Source organism: Amblyomma maculatum, chromosome 2 (assembly GCF_055883805.1).
Source record: "Amblyomma maculatum isolate TAMU_Amacu chromosome 2, ASM5588380v1, whole genome shotgun sequence".
Taxonomy (NCBI): Eukaryota; Metazoa; Arthropoda; class Arachnida; order Ixodida; family Ixodidae; genus Amblyomma; species Amblyomma maculatum.
Genome location: NC_139345.1, coordinates 139,660,417 through 139,674,103, shown reverse-complemented (window position 1 = coordinate 139,674,103; position 13,687 = coordinate 139,660,417).

The following is a 13,687-nucleotide window of genomic DNA, read 5'->3' as shown; positions in this document are numbered from 1 at the left end:
TGGCATCCACCAATATATGGTTGTGTGACGGCAACTGACTCTATGTTAAGTAAGAGCCCGGCTATGCCAGCCACCAACTACCACATTCCAGAGCCATTCTCTTTGTTCTTGGCTCACGGCTTCGAGGCCAACAACGCCTAAAGGGGATTTTCTTGTGAACGGTGTCTCTGAATCTCGCGTATAATGTTCGTAAAGAAAACGCAATTACCCTTTTGATTCAATGAGTCATCATGCGAACAATCACAATAACACTTTAAATCAGAGTCATTTTTTAGTCTTCCCTTCCCCTATTGCTCATTCTTAGGTATACAATATATAATGGAATGGTATTTGGCGTGCCTTTAAGTTTCTTCTGCCTCCTAAGTAATAGGCTGTAAGGTGGTGGTATGATGTAAAAATGCTACTTCACCTTTATTGAATGGACACTCTAAAAATTACAAATGTCAAATGTTTATTGTTTCCCCGAAAAGTTTCTTCGTAGTAGGCGCTTGTTTTTCCTTGAACCGAGGAGGAACCACAAGGCGGCTATGACGTCACCGCGTCACCACCACCGGTGCTGCCGAAACCTACATACCCGCGCGCTCGCCTCTGCCTAGTCATGTCACAACCATGACGTCATAGCCTCCGTTGCCTCTTAGTTCGTGCCCACGGATCGCAACAAAGAGCTCAGGACCATTTAATGGCAGCAGTTGCCATGGATGATCCTAACGAGACGCCTCGCGGACTGTCTGCGTCCTAGAGGTTGCGAAGACGACCGGCCGAACTCATTACTCAGCGAAAATAACCCGCCGAAAGGCTGCCAGACTGAGACGAAGGCAGGTGGAGCGAAACCTGCTGCTGATTCGCTTTGGTTCCTTAAACCATTCCGTTTTTTTAGACTCATATAATTCTGAAAATATAAAAAGAATTATGCACTCGGAGCTTGATTTACCATGAGCTTGGGGATTTTTGAAAGCGGATATGAACACAATTTGTGCTAATTAAGATGACAAATGTACCAACCAAATGTTCAGTTTCAAGAGTATGTATTTCTAGAGTGCTTCACTTTCGCGACACAATAAAATACTGTCTTCAAGCGCGTTGTGTTCGGATATTACGAAAATCATTCGAGATGGAACTCTTTTCATACTCACTCAGCTAAGCGAGAGACAAAGTCTCATAATCAGTGCAGAAATATTAGTGCAATTAAAAGTTTAGAGATGCTTCGCTGACCAAACTCACAGTAGAATTTAATGCAACTGCATCTCACTGAAATAACTATGCGTCTGCTTTTCCGGTTCCAGATATCAAACCCGCAGCACTGACCAAGGCCGGAAAGACTGTGGAAACGCTTGGAAAGATCCTTCAGGGTGACATCTCTCTGAACCCTGCTGAGCAGCGAGACAGTGTGCTGGACGCCATCAGTGCTCTGAGCCTCACGGAAGATGAAACAGATGAACACGCGCTCATTACGCTCATTGTCAAGGCCATTGTGATCGGTGCCGTCAGCGGTGCTGCTTCCGCCGGCGCGAAGCACGTGGTCGAAAAGGCGCTGGGAAAAAGGGAAGGCTAATAAAACTGCCAGAACGCGCTTTAAACGTCAAGCATCTTCGAATGCAGCTTCATGTGTCCATACACAGAAAATCTTTATTGCTCGTAGCCACACACGTCTGGACATAAACCCTGCCACGACATTATTGGGCAATGGTAGTGGTTTAGTGGCGGTGCTGACTGTATTCGATTCGACAGAGTGAGCTCAGGAGCCGGTGGATGAATATCGCGAGCCACTGAAATCTTCGTTTGTTCGCTCGTAACAGTCACCGGTTTGTGAGCCATATTATACTGCTCGAAACGCTCTTGTGCTCTTAGTCTATACATGCTCAGTGCTGCTAGACGTGGCTTTACTATTTTCTCTGTTACGCATGTTGCCTTAGGATGCATCAGAGATTACTGCAACAACCCGATGCAGCTTCCACATTGTTCAGGTTGTTTCAGCAATCTTTGGTGGTTTTATCTAGGTGATTCTTCACCGACATTAAATTCACACCTGAGTAGCACATCGGCATTCAGATTCTACGAACGACGAGCACAATTTCTGCTATCCACGTCGCCTTGTTAATTTTTTTCCCGGGCGCAAGTCAGAATAAGGAGCTTCTGTGAGTACAACGCTAGTCTCTCCGTTTGCTGTCCTCGACATTTTCAACACTACATCAGAATATAGTTGACAGCAAAAAAAAAAGAGGCCCAAGTCAACTTCTAAATTAGCACGCTTAAAATTTGTGCGGCAGATATATGACTGACGGCGTAAGTTGAGGCCCTTCCGATAAGTCTGCATGTAGTTTTCAGGACATGCAAAAAAGATTCGTTTAAAATTTTGTCTCTGTTCCGCATCATAAGGGAGATGAACGTTATTTGCGGTAAGAAATAAGCGACAATTTAACATTATTGAAACAATGACAACAAGTAGACAACAGAAGTTTCTTTCACAGCTGTTTTTCTCTGCTCACATGTTAGCAGCTGTGCTCACGCCGCTAACCGGTGAACCACCGCTATCCGATGATCACAACGAATCAAACGTACCTTTGTTAAAACTTTACCACCGCTCTTCCTACCAAGCCAGCAAGGAGGAAGAAGGCGACCGGGAAGAAAACGTGAACTCGTTAAAGACACTTGTTAGAAGGCGTCCCAGATCTCAGTCTTTGGGTGCATGCTCGTGGCCAATCTTTAAACATTTTGGTGCCAAATCCGGTGGTGGTTAGGGGAGGTGGCGGTAAGACCGCGTGCCGACCGGATACTCGCTTCCACACCATTTGTGGTCACATGAGTAGCCATACAAGTCGGCACAGGAATCCACAAGGCTGTGCTCATGGTTTTCTAGGTACCGTGCCCCCCAGGCACAGTCCGGGTGCCCACTTAGAGGATCTTCTGTGACCATTTCGTTCACGATTCTAGAACGTGCTCCAAGAATGTCGTTTAAATGGGATAGGTTCTGAAGAAGGCCTTCGGAAGTACTCTGGCTATTTATCTGCTTGAGTGGATAGGGTACCCTGCGGCGTGGGTAAGTGAAATTGTTCAGGTTTTAAGTTACCGAAAAGAACGTTGCCATTCCTCGCTGTCGGTTGCATTCATGCTCAGGACGCAAAACTATCGTTCCTGATGCCAATATCTGTTCTCAAGCATGTTGCGATACCTTGAAAGATCCATCCCAGATTGGAGTTCGAAGCAATGAGTGAGCCGTCGTATCACATCTACGGACCTGCCCCGTACTAAGGATACTAAGTTCGCCTTGCGCGAAGACTTCACGCCTGCGGTTAGAAAGGCACGTTTCAAGCTTTCACAATACGCTCGTGATCAGGCTTTTCCTTCGAAGTTGCGATTTGATAAGCTTTTCGTAAATAAAAAGTGCTTTGTCTATGATTGTGAACATGACCGAGTTGTTGAGCTTAGGGAATAGCAAAAAGGGAGGCAACTGCCCGCTCACCAGCATGCACCTGATCTTCATTCTACGCCTTCGGCATCATCAAATTTTGAATTGACAATTCTCATCGTGAATTGCAGGAGTATAAAAAATAAAACTGATGAATTTGCTGCCCATGTTTTCCTCCATTAAGCCTCATGTTATAATTGGCACTGAATCGTGGCTGGATGATTCCGTTCTGAGCCCGGAAGTTTTCCCAACTTGCTATAATGTGTATCGTCGAGACCGACACTTGCATGGTGTAGGGGTATTTCTGCTATTTGAGGAATGCTTTCGCTCTTCAGCAATAACAGCGCCCCTAGTTGGCTGCGAATCAGTGTGGTGTAACCTACGCCTAAGCAATGGAAGGGACCTGACTATTGGTTCCGTCTACCGTCCCCCTTCCGCTACCAACCCTGACATTTTCAGGTCACTGTCTGATTTCTTGCTTGGCTTAAAAAATGACTTTCTGTTTGGCGGAGATTTCAATATGCCTGATTTCAAATGGGTGGACTACAAACCTCTTCGTACGAATCAATCTTTATTGTCTTTGGCTTTTTGTGAATTAATTACTCCTAATGATCTATATCAGTACGTCACTGAGCCTACTCGGGAAACTCAGCACTCATCTTCAGTGTTAGATTTACTATTCTGTAACCGACCATCGGTAGTGCGCGGCACTGTTATCATACCAGGAATAAGTGATCACAGTTGTGTTGTTGCTAATGTTAGGCATTTTCCTTATTTAATTCCAAAAGGTCTCCCTAGGAAAGTCTTTGTTTTTACCAGGGGCGATTATACATCAATGAATAACGAACTTGCTTCCTTCCTTCCCAATTTTATTACTCTAAGTGAGAGTTTAGACTGCATTTCACTCTGGGAGGTATTCAAAAATAAATTGGGCAGACTAATTGATAAATACATCCCAACAAAACTTCTTTCTGGTAAGCGGCGCCGCGACAAACCATGAATCACGCGACAAATCAGACGGCTTGTCAGGAAAAAACATCGCCTTCTTCAATCTTATAAAAAGAATCGTTGCCCTGCTGTATTGCAGTCAATTCGGGCCCTTGGCAGTACACTAAAAACTGAAATTAAAGCTCATAAGGATAACTTCTTTAATAATCTGGGTTCTAAACTGCGTAGTAATCCCAAGGAATTGTGGACGTTTCTGAAACACAACGGACGCGAACCAGTCGGAATCCCAAACTTAGACGTCGATGGTGACCTTGTTAGTACTAATGGTGATAAAGCCTGCCGCTTTAATGCATATTTTCAGTCTGGCTTTTGCGCCAGCGTACGTTGGTGAACTTCCGAACACTCGTGAATCTATTACCGAAACCATGCCTGAAATTGTTTTTACTTACCAGGGTGTTTTAAAACTGCTTAATAACATCAGGGCCGCCTCCGCTAGCGGCCCTGATGGTGTACCTACCTTTGTTTTAAAATCGTGTGCTAACGAAATTGCTCATTATTTAGTCACCTTGTTCCAAACATCGCTTAACTCGGCATGTTTGCCAAATGACTGGAAAAATGCTAATGTCGTCCCAGTGCATAAAAGCGGTTCGAAAATGTCTGTTGTTAATTACCGACCCATTTCTCTGACTAGCGTGTGTTGTAAAACATTGGAACATATAATTTACAGGGCAGTCATGAAACACCTTGACTCTCATGACTTCTTTACGCCAGTTCAGCATGGCTTTAGAATGGGTTTTTCAAGTACCACCCAGTTACTTGAGTTCAGTAATGATCTGTTTTCCTCTTTTGACCACGGATATCAAATTGATTGTGTATTTCTGGATTTTAAAAAAAGCTTTTGATTCTGTACCTCATGTGCTATTATTACATAAGTTACGTTGTCTTGGTCTGCACCCCAATATCCTCGACTGGCTTCATTCATATCTCCAGGACCGCATGCAGCGTGTTGTAATTAACGGTTGTCACTCCGATTCCGTAAACGTCTCCTCAGGTGTGACCCAGGGGTCTGTCCTTGGACCCCTTCTTTTTCTCATTTTTATTAATGATATTGTTCTTGACCTCACCTGCCAAGTTCGGCTATATGCTGACGACTGTGTGCTTTACCATGTTGTGGAAAGTTCTTCTGACGCATTAAAATTTCAGCGAGACTTAAATTTTATACAGTACTGGTGCTCAAAATGGGGAATGTCTTTGAACATTTCAAAATGCAAACTTGTCTCGTTCACTCGTAAGCGTTCCCCCTTACCGACCTGCTACTCAATAATTAATCTTCCCCTGCAAAAAGTTTCTGAATATAAGTATCTCGGCGTATATTTCACCTCTAACCTTACGTGGACGAGACAAGTTGAGCATATTACATCGAAAGCCTGCAGAATGTTTAATTTTTTAAAACGTAATTTCAGCAAAGCGCAGTCAAATGTCAAGCAGCTCCTGTATTTCACTTACATAAGGCCAATTCTTGAGTATGCATGCCCTGTATGGGATCCCCAGTTTATTTACTTATCAGACACGCTCGAACGCGTCCAAAATAATGCTGCCAGATTTGTGTCTAACAATTATAATTTTTCATCTAGTGTCACGTCTATTAAACATCATCTTGGTTGGGAATCTTTAGCTCACCGCAGAAAACATTTCAGACTTCAGATCATATATCGCAATTATTTTGGAAAGTTTAGCATTGACAAAGACCGGTACCTGCTTCAACCTCACTTTTTGTCTAGACGACTTCATCGTCAGTGGAAGATCCGCGGAATAAAATGCCGGACAGATGTGTATAAGACCTCGTTTTTTCCACTGGAGATCAGTGAGTGGAACCGGCTGCCATCACTGGGCATCACTGAGTGTAGCACTGAAAATTTATTTCGGGCTTTTTTATCGGATGTGTGACCTGGCGCCCAGTTCTCTTGCGTGTGTTTCCTTCATTACATTGTTTTTGAGTGTTTTCATCACTTTGTTCGTCGCGCAGTTGCCCCCTTTAGATGCATGTTTTTCATTCTGTATTATCACTTGTGTCATGTTATGTTATTCATCTTTATGTATTTTTTCACTGGCGTTCCCAGCAAGATTACTTGTCATCTCCCCCCCCCCCCCCTGCAATAATGCCTTCGGGCGCTGCAGAAACTTGTAATAAATAAATAAATAAAAAATCTCAATCTTTCATCTTAGTTATTTCCCATTCGGGGTCTGAATTAGCGGTTGCTACCGAAGTAGACATCTTAACCTATACCACTCCAACCGTTTTGCTACCTATTTTAAACTATTCATTTCTCAGGCTGTTCAACATTACCTTAGTCTTTTGCCTATTAATCCTTAGGCCTACCTTTCAGCTCCTCCTCTCTAGACCATTTTTCATTACCTGTAATTGCACTCTGAGCCAAGTTTTGAGGCACAAGGACAGAGCTCCAATATTAGCAGGGATAGGTTCGTAATATAATACGGCAAGAACAATACTTAGTGATTGTAAGTACCTGATTCAGTAAACCGAAGGGCGTTTGGAGATGAAAGCGCCAGAGCGGCTAAACATTCCGTGAGCTCTGCAGAATCTGCGCTGCAGAAATGCGGAAGCTTGAACGTTTCAGTATTGTTCGCGAGATCTATCAACAACATTCCGCGAGTAACAGATACGGCTTCTTTCCTTTCCATAAACCAATTATACAACGCTAGTAAACTTTGATGCGCTGAATGAAACGCTGGCTGTGTTCGACAAGGGGCGCGCGATGTACAGAGTCGTCCACTTCTAGCTATAACACGCTCCCTGCTTTCAAAACAACATTGCGTCCTACGCATGCACACATCGAAGCAATGCGATACAAACACAGAGGGACCCGGAGGTGGTGCTTCGCGTAGCCTGAACTTGATTGCGAGGCTGGGGGCGACACGATAGCGCTGTGAAAGCGGTGGCCGTGTTTTAGCTAGAAGTGGACGACCCTGTACAGTAATGTTCGCTGTTAAGGGAAGCATGAGACCGCGCGGCTGAGGCGCTTTGCAGAACTCTCTCGCGAGAGCCGATTACAAACAATGACACTCAATGCATGCGCAGTAACAAACTCTAACTGCTCTTCTCCAGCATGAACATGGTGCTGTTCCTTCTCGCCAGCTGCTGGTAACAACGATTTGCAAAGTGTGTAGGCCATGCAATCGCACATTCCCTTTAAAGTGAACCGTACCGTACGTACCGTGTGCAGCAGCAACACTCAGAATTTCGCATTTCTCCATATGCAGATTCAGCATTATTCTAGGAATTGTTTTGTACCCGCGCGCCTCCTCTCCCAACGTGCCCAGACATGCCACGTCACCGGTTTCCGTGATGTCACTGTTTTTAGGGGCGTGTCATGCGCCGTGTGGTTGCTAGGGACGCCATGGCTGTGCTGCTAGCGGTTAGCATAGCAACGTCGCCGAGGTGACGTCACCTTATACATGTTTGTTTTGCTTGCTACTTCTCACCCTATTTTGCTCTAAATCATTATTATTTTAATAAATGAGCGCTCGTTAATTACGCTTTGATTGATCTCGTCAACGTATCAATACTTTTCACTCTGACGGCAACAAATGTCATCTTCAGGTTTCGGGACGCCCGTCTGTTTGGACGTCGACATTTTACTGCTCGGCTATTGCGACGTCTGATGTGGCTTTTTGGCTACAGATAGTCAACTAATGACTACATTTCCACATATAATTTGCCTCTCGAGATGCTTTGGTTCTCTTTGGCGTACAATTGTTCTTTTTGGTCTAAAGCTTTTCGGCTCGTCGCAATCGTGACAACAAGCCCTGTGGACAATCTGCCTTAAGGTTTAAAATTGAAATTAAATGGTTCTTTAACTAGTCGCTCATCCTGGTATCATGTGAAACGCAAAAGAGCATGCTTTCTTGAGTTGAGCAGGTCGCATTGAGAAGGGGCCTTTATATAGCAGAGAAATATAGGATCTGTATGGTAAGCAGATATTTTAGAGTGTACCTGATTTGAGACGCTTCAGTAATTTCGGCATTTCCTAAATGCATTGCTCTGGTTAGAAAACATCTGGCCTAATTGCAAGTGCTGATCAAGTGCGTAGACAGAAAAGCTATGTTGGTAGGTAGATTATCTACACTAAAAATCAGAAGTACCCTTTATTGGTATTTGAAGGGTATATCAGATTTTGATATGTATAATAGAATGGAAAAACCCCGTGACGTGTACCTCTGGGGATAATGACGCCAATATCGGTACCATCGCCGTGAAAAAAAGGAACACCATCACAGAGGAAAAAGAAAAACAAAACATGAACATAAACACAATGTGACTGTGAATTCGCCGAGCGGTGTTATCTTCAATATGCTTAAAGAGCTGTGTAAAACCCACGCACTTTTCTTTTAGCTTTACGCTAACGTGTGTGCAGCCTGTTCGGTCGAAGAAGCGTCGACGTCGCCGTACACTAGTTTCGAAAAAAACATGTCGACAAAATATGCATGTCATTTCGTATAAATCTTTTAAAGCAGCGTTTCCTTGCACACCCTTCAGGATTGTGCAGTGCCAGTTCCCTCCCCATTTAGTATACGTTTACTAGTCGAATCGGAAGCCAGTGTTTGGTAATGATTTGAGCCTACAACATATGTACCATCACATCCAATTTTATGTAGTTCATGTTAAGTAAAAGAATTCAGCGCCTTTCTCTCCCACCTCCCGCCTAATCAAGCCGTTCTAAAAACATTTCGCACACTGTAAAACTTTCTGCCAGTGTCTCTCAATGTAGGGAATTTGCGGAATTAAAAGGGGGTTTTAAAGATGCTATGGAACCTAAACCTAAAGCGCGTTTTTTGTAAATCGAAAAATTGCAGGCGATGCAATACCAAATGCTCTATTTGGCACATATCAAAAAGACGTGGCGCCAAATGTATATTACGCACAAAATAACTCTTTCGGTGCAGGAAAAAATACGCCATGCAGATGTTCATTTCCCTTGTCCTCTTGGCAGTTACTACAACATGGGGTGAGTGTTTACCTAAATATTTTGATTTTAATCTCTCTTGAAAGCCCTCCGGGCATGCATTTTCTGTTCAGTAGACTACCAGTACCTTTTTGAAAGACGCTCATAAAAAGATGTACAGGTAATAGAAAGATGCCAATTCGCGACATGTGACCCTAATAGCACTCGAACACTATAGCAATCCTTTTCTGCAGTGAAAAACGTAATTTCATTTTCTTATCATCACAAATATGAGAAAGGTGTGCGGAAAAATTTCTCCACTGTTGCTAAATTTTAGGCACAACTATTTATTGTTCGATATATCATCTGTCCTTAAACTGATAGATTCCTTATGTATTTCATGACATTGTGTAATTTGTGGCTTATTAACTAAAAAAATGTTTATCCTGCAGGCATAAGTATTTTTGTAAAATGTACTAATAAACAAAAATATAAAGCCATCTGTTTTAGGCTTTCATAACGGTCTGCTCACATGCAGATGCTGCATGGTTGGCAGGACATTCTGCGATACTTTATTACTATTGGAAAACGTCAGCACAGCAGTAGACCAACTCTTGAATGAAACTATAAAAATTCGCTTTTTTTTTAGTCCATAACCAACCCTTTTTTGTTCTTTTCTCCTTCCATGTGATGCCAACCAGATGCGACTGTTGTGTAAGTAATTCATTATTTTCATAGTCCATTATTTTCTAACATACTTTTCCAACATAGAGTGCATACGGTAAAACATGCCGAAATGTAATAAACAAGGCACTAATAAAATGCCGCCGGCTGCACAAATATTTGATGCGAGTAATCTAGCAATATTGCTATTACGCTTCTTGGCAGAAAAGCCTTTCACATGCCGTCTCTAAAGAGATGGTTAAAATGTTCTTTCCGATGATGCCACTTGAACGGAAGGCATTCAACAAAATGACAAGCTTGAAATAATGATTATATGAAGCTCGCGGGCAAAGCGCACAAAAGGCAGATGAAGTCAGTATTGTTGTTTTCAAACAAGCTCAGTACATTGTGTAAAATGTCTGATTTCATTTGAATTTTGCAAATTGCTTCAGCTTCTAGTTCATCCAAGGTTCTTTTCAAATGCAGTTCAATTAACCACAAGGAAGAAATATGTTCCGTTAGCAGCCATTTTCCTATGTCCTACGCTTTAGAGTTTTTATTTTCGCTCTCTCTTGTCCAGGCGTGCTATCACGTATAGAATTGTCTTTCTCCTAAATGCAAATCATTGGTTCAGCTAAGATACTAACGGCATTATATTACTTGGATGTTGCATCAAAATCTGTTCGGTATGCATTTGTTAAATTGAACATTAGTGTCCTTACGTTGCAGTCAAGAAGGACGAGGCATTGACGGGGAGAAGGTAAGGAAAGGTAAGACATGCTCGCTTCGGTACAAGTACCGCGTATTCACAATTTTCTTTAACAGATGATAAAATTTTCCAGCGCATTGAATTATGCTTCTTCTGCACCGAATGAGATTTACTGGTTCACGCGTAATTTACTTTCCGTAGCCAAACACTTCACGAGTGACCTTTCAGAAAAGGGTAATTTTGGAACAAATATCTAGTATATATTATTGATTTGTAGGTTTCTTATTCGCTGAAGCATTACTACAAAATTATTGAAGGTGGACTGTCGACACTTACTCTGAATAAAAGAGGCCTTCCTGGGGCACCATGTAGAGACGCATCAGAAATTAAAAAGATTCAGAATGGGCCGAAGCAACGGCTTGCTTAGCGCTCTTTTTGGCGCAGTGCTTATATATGCAAATTTGCACACTTTAATTTGGTCACAAATATAACTAGAAGACATTATTCAGGAGTCGTTTACTGATTCCTTGTATACTTACTCCCATTTCCCCCTTGCCCGCCTAAAATCGTAGATTTCGTAACAATATGTTATTATGTTGTATCTGTCTGATCGTTCGAAGTTGATATTTTTTATGGGTGATGAAAAAGAATATAAGTACAATAATTATTTTTAATGAAGCCGCCACTATTTGATGCCTACCAATGAACGCCCTAAAACGTATAAGCTCTGCCTGATTTCTTCTGTTCATTTGTTTCCATGACGTATGCACATTATAAAACCCTTGGATTTACTCCTCTCTTGCGGGCGCTTATTCAGACTCCTGTAAATTCGAGGATGGCTGCTCGTATTCTACCAAGAAGTATAATACACAGTTTAATAAACGTGGGCGGGGAGATATATTTTCGAATTTTCTTAACTCAAATAGACCAGCAAGTCCATTTATTGTCGCGTGTCCACCAGATGAAAAAATAGTGTCTAAAAATAAATAGCCTTTCATTAAAGTCCAGTATCTATAACTACGCTGAGTACCTATTAAGGAGTATTTGGTGATGGTTTCAATCCGTATATAATTAAACGAGGTCTCTCTTTTTTTGTCGACTATGTATACTGCTCGCTGATGATGGACAAGATTGCAGAAAACATATACCCTCGTCCCTCGTGGTCTCTGCTCAGATAAAATACATAAATGTACCAAAACTCTGGCCCTAACTAACTAAGCGCTGATGCAATCTTTCACACCTGTTTCAGATATCAACACTGCCGCACTGAACAAGGCCGGTAAAACTGTGGAAACCCTTGGCAAGATCCTCCAGGGTGACATTTCTCTGAACACCGCTAAGGAGCGAGACTGTGTGCTGTACGCCATCGATACCCTGACCGTCAGGGGAGAAGAAACCGATGGGCATTCGCTCCTTTTGCTTATTGCGAAGGCTATCGCAATCGGAGTAGCGACAGGCGCTGCATCGGCCGGAATCTAACACGCGGTCGAAAAGGCAGCGAAAAAGCGAGAAGGCTAATAAAATAGAGACAACAGTGTTTACGAGAAAATAGGCAAGCTGTGTTGTGAATTTTCTTTTTATTGGCCGCATCTAAACCTATCTCCCAGAACTCGCAGCAGTGGCTGATTGACTACGGTCATGGCGAATTAGTTATGGCAACCACAAGAGCGAAATAATATTACCAGTTTTTGCAACAATGTTAGTGTATTGGTGGTGGCAAAACGCGAAAACGCACACGTGCTTCCTGAGGTCAGCACATACTGTCACATACTGTCACGTGGTGCTTACAGTGCTGAAAGCAACAAAGAAGAGACTGGCGTTGTACTGAAATGAACGTTTTACTTGGGTGATTTTATCAGTAAAAGAATGTGCAATTCGACGGTGGTGATAGAAGCAGGCGTGGCCTTCAGTCGTTTAACTAGGAGTGGCCGTTGCACAGGTCAGCATTTGATTTAAAGTCGTCGAAGAAGCGTCTAGATAAAGCCGCCAAAGGTGAATAGAACAACATGGGACAATATTGAAGCAGACACGACTGGCGGCAGCCATTCCAGATACATTGCGGTGTATCTTGCGCCACTTAGAAAAAAGATAAAGCCGCATAGCGTCGACACTGAGAGCAAAGAAACAAAAAGCACCGAATTGTTCTACGGCGTACAAGAATCATAAGGTTGCATGCCAGTGGCTGTCAGCAGCAGCAAATAAATCTTACAGAGGTTCGAGGGGACACAAACAACAAGCCTTGTGCTTGAAATTATCCTAAACCTGCAATGTAACGCCTCTTATTGCGCGATATAGAGTTCTGGAGTGGGACACCACACATGTCACTAGGTTTGTGTAGGCATGTATTTCTAAACTGCTGTAAAGCAAAAACCAATTTTTTTGGCAATTGAGGTTTCACGATTTCATTTTAGTCCAGCATCTCAAGCATCTAAAACAGATACCTCGAAAGTTTTCTCCTAGGTCATTCCATCTCAATCTTCCCTAAAATGGCAGTCGACCATTTCTGATTTCTCGTAAAACAATCATGCTAGTGGCGGGTATAAAAGTTAGCAATCTCTCCTAATATGTTACGCGAGAAAAAAAAAGCTTTTTCTTCGCTTAAGTCCGTCGTGAATTATAACGCTTGGTGGCAATAAAGGAATAAGGAATTTTGCAATGAAAATATATATTTTGCGTAGAGTTGTTTTTCACATTTAAAATATCTGTTTGCTTGTTGCTTCACACTCATTTTATCCAGATATGAAAAATATGTTCCAGGGAAATTTGAGAAAACTCTGAAATAGGCAGCATTAAAGTTTAATACACTGGGCTGCCTTCAAATCCTACACATACCTCTTCGGGAATAGGAAGTCAGCTTGCTACCAATTCCTTTTCAAGCATAAGCTCTTTTTGTTAGCGCTTGTTAATCTGCATGTATAAACGCGAAATGTTTTGCATAATTTTTCTGATATTTCCACAAACATGTCCTGCAATTGACATTAAGTGAGATATTCTTCC